General features: G+C 39.4%; 1 pseudogene; it reads right to left on the bottom strand.

The window, feature by feature from the left end:
* Positions 1–553: 553 nt before the first annotated feature.
* LOC137225581 (ATP synthase subunit a-like) lies at positions 554–1,230 on the bottom strand (annotated as a pseudogene).
* Positions 1,231–6,171: the final 4,941 nt, after the last annotated feature.

Raw genomic sequence — 6,171 nt, forward strand, 5'->3', positions numbered from 1 at the left:
GTCAAAGGAAGAAAGTGCAGTGGTTCTGGTGAAACCAATTGAATTCCTCCCCACTGATAGGATTAGTTATAGTTAGCTGCCACTGGTTGAGAGCTTCTAAGCACCAAGAATCACTGCATATCTGATATGGATTTTGAGAAGGAAGAGAGCAAACCTCCAAGAAAGAGGCTCACAGAGGCAGTGAAAATGGATCAAGTGTGGTGTGAGGATGGATCAGGGCTATCTGACCACACTCGACATTTCCTGCATTCTGTATGCAAGGGCTACCAAGTGTGGATAAAACCTATTAGAGATTGCAGTGGGAGACTGATGCAAAATCACAGTGAAATTGGAAAATATTCATAGTGACAGCATTGGGGTCAAGTATCCGGGGGCAGCAAGAGTGTCCCGTGGTTGTGGCCACAATAACAGCATCCTAATCAGAGTCTTCGTGTAATAAAGTATTGGACTGAGAGGAGAGGCCCTTGGTTCTTAACTGTTTTCCGAGTCTGCTTTTTCAGTCTTCCTGCTGGGGCTGGGATTTACTATTACATGATACGCATGGGTTTTTGGGTCATTGTGCGTTATGTGAGAAGTGACTTATTAATAAGGTGAACATGAAAGCTTGAATAAGGACTACTGCAACTTTAAGAACGCTGAGTAGAATAAGAATAATAAATGCAATGAGGGCTGTGGTAATACTAATGCTTATTAGGGCCAGGGTTGCTCCTCTGATTAGATGGATTAATAGGTGACCATCTGTAATCTTAGCTGTTAGCCATATGGCCAGGACTATTGATTGAATAAGTAAGCTAATAGTTTCAATAATTACTGGCATGGGGATAAGGGGAATTGGTGTTCCTTGTGGTAAAGTGGGCCAGAGATGCTTTTGTTTTATGGTGGAAGCCGGTGATTACAACTCCTGCTCATAAAGGAATTGCTATAACTAAATTTCTTGAAAGTTGTTTCGTGGGCATAAATGAGTGGTAAGAGACCTAGCAAGTTTGTTGAGCCAATAAATAAGATTACTGACATGAGATTTAGTGTTCAAGTTTGTCCTTTATAGTTGTGGCTAGCCATTATCTGTTTTGATGTGAGTTGAACTCGTCACTGTTGAATAGAGATTGTGCAGTTATAAAACATTTGGTTGTGTGTGGGCAATAGAAAGCTTGGAAGTATAATGACTAAAATGGCAATAGGTAATCTTATTATAGTTGGGGTGATGAAAGAGGCAAATAAATTTTTATCCATTTTGTTTCTCAAGGGGCAGAGTGTTTTGGTGTTTTAGTTGATTTTAGTTTTAGAACTGAAGGATAAGTATATTTTGAAATTTTTCAGTTGAGATACAATAAATAGAACTAGAATTATTGATATAATAGTGATAAATCATGTTGATGTATCCAGTTGTGGCATGTTATTAAGGGGAGTTTTTAACTCCCAGTCTTTAACTTAAAAGGTTAATAATACTCAGCTTCTTAATGAACTTATAGTATGGATGCAGATCATTTCTCAAAGCATTTTAGAAGGTTATTAGGTAACCTTCCTGTTAACCTCCCAGTAAATTATTTTTCTGTTTACCCAGAATCAATCCCTATTGCTTACAAGCAGGAAATGTTGGACTGCCATATGAAATGTGACAGAAAATGCCAGGAAAAGTCTCTCTCTGGTGTACCTTCTGAACAAACACCAGTCAAACCAAATGCCATGTCCTGCCATGGCCAGAGGTGGGAAGGTGTGGGTGCTCTTGGCAGATCAACAAAGCCTCAGCAACCAGAGATTCCAGAACGAGCCCTTTGTGGTGCAGGGTTTCCTCTGTGGGATGATAGTTCTCACGGATGTGCGTCTTCTTGAGACCTACCTTTCTGCTAGATTGCCGGAGCCCCCAGACTTCTGGTTCCCAGAGGTGAAAAGGATAATCTAATTCAGTGGTTTTCACATGGGGCATTTTTACCCCCTAGGTGACATTTGACAATGCCAAGAGATGTTTTTGATGTCACACTTGAGGAGAGGGTTGTTAGTGAGTAGAGGCCAAAGATACTGCCAAACATCCCACAAGGCACAGGAAAGCCCCCCCACCCCCGACCAAAACAAAGAAGTATCTAGCCAAAATGTCAATGCGTCACTGTTGAGAAATCCTGTTCTAAATAATGTGTCTGAGAATCTCTTGTTTCTCAGGAGTCTTGTATTGGAAAATATCTTGTATGGGAAAAATGTTAGCTTCATATTTTGAGGTAGTGTGTAGAACTGCATAGTTCAGGGGAGTATTGATTATCTACATATAGCTATTGAGCACTTGAGATATGACTAGTCTGAATTGAGGTGTGCATGTGTAAAACACACATTAGAGATTTTGGATATAAGCTATCCTGCTCATATTGAAAAGAACAGAAGCTAAAAGAAATAATTTTTCACTTATTCTTTAATTCCTCCATCCAATAGACATTTTTGAACTTGTGCTATATGCTAATCATTGGGCATATTAAATGTAAGTACCACTTCCTTTGTGAAGAGCTCATAATCTATTGAAGAAGTCAAAGAGTTAAGGAAAGGGATTGCAGAAAAGTGTGTACGTTAGTGTTTGTATAGAGGAAAGCGTGATCAGCTGCCTAGATGAGCCAGGGACCATGCCTGTAGGGAGGTGATGAAGTATTATTGGGATCTGTTCTTCCATACCTTTGAGGATGTGTAGTTCCCTCTTCTGCCTCTTACCAACTGGAATGTTAGTCTTCACCTCTCTACCAGCCAACACCCTTCCTGTCTTGAGCTGAATAACTGAGCCCTAGCTAGACCACTGTAGCTCAAAGACATCCTTTGTGATTTTGAACTTTTAACAGTCTTGATCTGTTGCTCCCCATAGGTACTTGATAAGGTAGTTCTTGCCAGGGCTCCCTTGTCCTATTGTAAACTACACGAAGCACTGAAACGGAAGTGCACAAATGTGTTTGTTGAATGCAAGAATGACCATCCCAGAAAGTCTCATTAAATTAAGTCCTGCCTATAGATCTTTCTGGGATTTATAGGACAATATGGCAACACATAGGCTCCGTATAGACTTCTTCACTAAATGATCCAGCTGTTCACTGTCTCCCCTCTGGCCTTTGCCCGTGATGTTCCCGTCCCATATTCCACATTGCCCTTTGCATGCATAACTCCTGTTTCGCTTTTGGTCTCGGTTTCAATGCCATTTCATTTGGTAAGCCACCTCTGACAACTGCCACCCTAAAAGATTAAGTTCTCCTTTTCCCAAGGCACTGTTTGTGCTTCTACATTAACTCAGTTCAATGTCCCATCTTCTTCATTAGACCATGAGCTCCAAGTGGCAGTGTCTGTGTCTCATTTGCTCACTGCTACAAATATTCTTAGCATCCAGCCCCAAGTGTTACGCATAGTATGTCTTAGGTTAAGTCCCCAGAAGCAGACACTGGGGTGAGGACCGTGTGCAGGTGATTTTATTAGAAAGTGTTCCCAGGAGAAAGAGAGTGGGGGGAACAGGGCAGGGCAGAGGGGAAGCTGAACAAGCGTGTAGTTTCAGGTGATGACCCACCTGACGTGAGGATGAGGCGAGCCTCATTCTGATCTCCCTGAGAGCCCTGAATCTTTTTTTCTTTTGGTCGTGCCATGCCGAACCACTGGACCGCCAGGGAATTCCCAGAGCTCTGAATCTTACACCTTGAGAGCTATGGAGAATAAATTGAGAACTTTCAATATATGCCTACTAATATTTCTGGAGGAAGAAAATGAAGAGAAGGTTGAGGTGAGGAAATAAGATTTGAAACACTAATGGCAGAATGAAAGACAGATAGGAGGTTTTTTAAAAAATTAATTTATTTAATTAATTTATTTTTGGCTGCATTGGGTCTTCGTTGCTGCGCGCAGGCTTTCTCTAGTTGTGGTGAGCGGAGGCTACTCTTCATTGTGGTGCCTGGGCTTCTCATTGTGGTGGCTTCTCTTGTTGCAGAGCACAGGCTGTAGGCACACGGGCTTCAGTAGTTGTGGCATGTGGGCTCCATAATCGTGGCTTGTGGGCTCTAGAACGCAGGCTCAGTAGTTGTGCTGCACGGGCCTAGTTGCTCTGCAGCATGTGGGATCTTCCTGGACCAGGGCTCGAACCCGTGTCCCCTGCATTGGCAGGCAGATTCTTAACCACTGCGCCACCAGGGAAGCCCCAGATATGAGTATTGAGAATGGAAGGGCATGCTCAATACTGACTAAAATTAAAACCTCACACCTGATACTTGGTAGTGAAATGGCAGAATATCAAGAATAAAAAATACATTCTTAAAAGTACCATAGAGAAAAGACTATTTAGAATATCAAATAATGACACAGCCAACTTCATATCATTAACGGGAGATGCCAAAAACAAGAATGGAATATCTTCAAAGTAGTGAGGGAAAATAACTGATGACATATTTTTATATCTAGCTAGATTATCATGAAAGAGGGAGAAGAGGGTAAAAAAAACATTTCAGACATACAGTGACTATGAGTGTTTTCCAGCCGTAGCCTTTTACTGTAAAAATATTAGTTTTCTCCAGGAAGTTGAAAATTAAACCCTGAGGGGAATGAGATACAAGATATTAAATATTTGTACACAGAAATTTAGTGTGAATTTTTTATAGTTTTCATTAACTATTGGATGTAAAAATAATGCAGAACAAATATTGTGTGTGAATAAAAAGGAAAAGAGTTATATTCTAGGTAGCAATGACAATGTGGGCACATTGTTCTGTGGAAAGTTAAAGGGTGTTAAGGTCAATGTCATTTTCAGGAGGAAGAAAGAAATCTTGAATAGCTTCAAATTTAGGAAAATGAAGACCCAAATAAGTATGTTAAACAATTTAAGAGTAACCTCTATTTTTCTCCAGAAGAGGGGGAAAAAAGGAAGTATCCAAACATTTATTAATCCAACAAAATGCAGCCAAAGAGAAAGTAGGTGAAAAATAAGATGGTAGAAAAAGAGAGTATAGTTTACAGCATGATATTTACCAATTCTTCTGGTGGCATCTTCAAGTCTTTCTCAGTTTTGCCTGTGAAACTATAGAAATAAAGATCACATGATCTCACATATCAGCATGTTCTTAGTCATCCTGATAGCCCTTTGACTCTGGTCTCTGGGGAGAATGCTCTAGCATCTCTTCATAATCCTACTCAGAGATGCACTGTCAGTTTTCACTCCTCAGTGGAATCTGAAATTAAGACTCAAGAACTTGGTGGAAGTGACATATTCTTCTTCATCTGCCTTTCTTTTCCATCTCCCACCTCTCTCCCTGGGAACTGCAATCAGGTTCCTGCAAAAGCACCACAAATTAATCCCCTGGTGGGACATTCTTTGAAGCCCAAATCAAATCACATGATCTGAAAAGTGGTTCCTGTATGGGAATATGGAATCATGTATTCTTAGTAGAGATGAAAAGAGAACAATATTGAACATTTGGTCATCATAAACTACAGGGAGAAAATGAAAGTATATTATGTTGTTAATATGAAAGAGATAAAACGTACCTAATTTCTGGATGATCAATAAACTTATTGAACTGTTGTATGACCAGTTTTCCAGCTTACTGTACTAGGTACTGTAGAGATACATTTACCCATATATATGACTTTCATCTCATCATACTATTTAATATATCACTTAATTGAAAAATTGATATTCTTTTTAAACTAGAAAAATTTTAATTCATTATGTTTTACTGATTATAAAATTAAACATGTTTTGGAGAAATCTGGATAGAACAGAAGAGTTAATAAAAATACTACTTGAGATAACTACTAGTAACATCTTGGTATAGTTTTTTCTTTCAGTCTTTTATTTAAGTACTTGAAAAAAATGTTGGCTCGCCCTTTTCTTAAAAACAAATTTAATCTTTAGTGGCTTTCTGCATTATTCTTGGAGTCCCTAGAAACAAGCATATAGTAAGCACTCGATGAATGATTGGATAGGTGCATGAAGGAATGGAGTCATGAGTAAATGACTACATATGTGAATGATATTCATCAGGAGGAAAACCATTTATTCAAATTCAGAGCTCAATTACAGAGACGCTAGTGCACAAAGGATGAAAAGGGAATACAGTATGAAGGTGGGTTATGGGTGGAGTAATATAAATTCTAAGAAATAGCGGTGCATTACTGTGCATTACTGTGAAAAATGACAGCCATCAATCCCAAGTACAGAATTCATACTTT

Source organism: Pseudorca crassidens, chromosome 5 (assembly GCF_039906515.1).
Source record: "Pseudorca crassidens isolate mPseCra1 chromosome 5, mPseCra1.hap1, whole genome shotgun sequence".
Lineage (NCBI taxonomy): Eukaryota > Metazoa > Chordata > Mammalia > Artiodactyla > Delphinidae > Pseudorca > Pseudorca crassidens.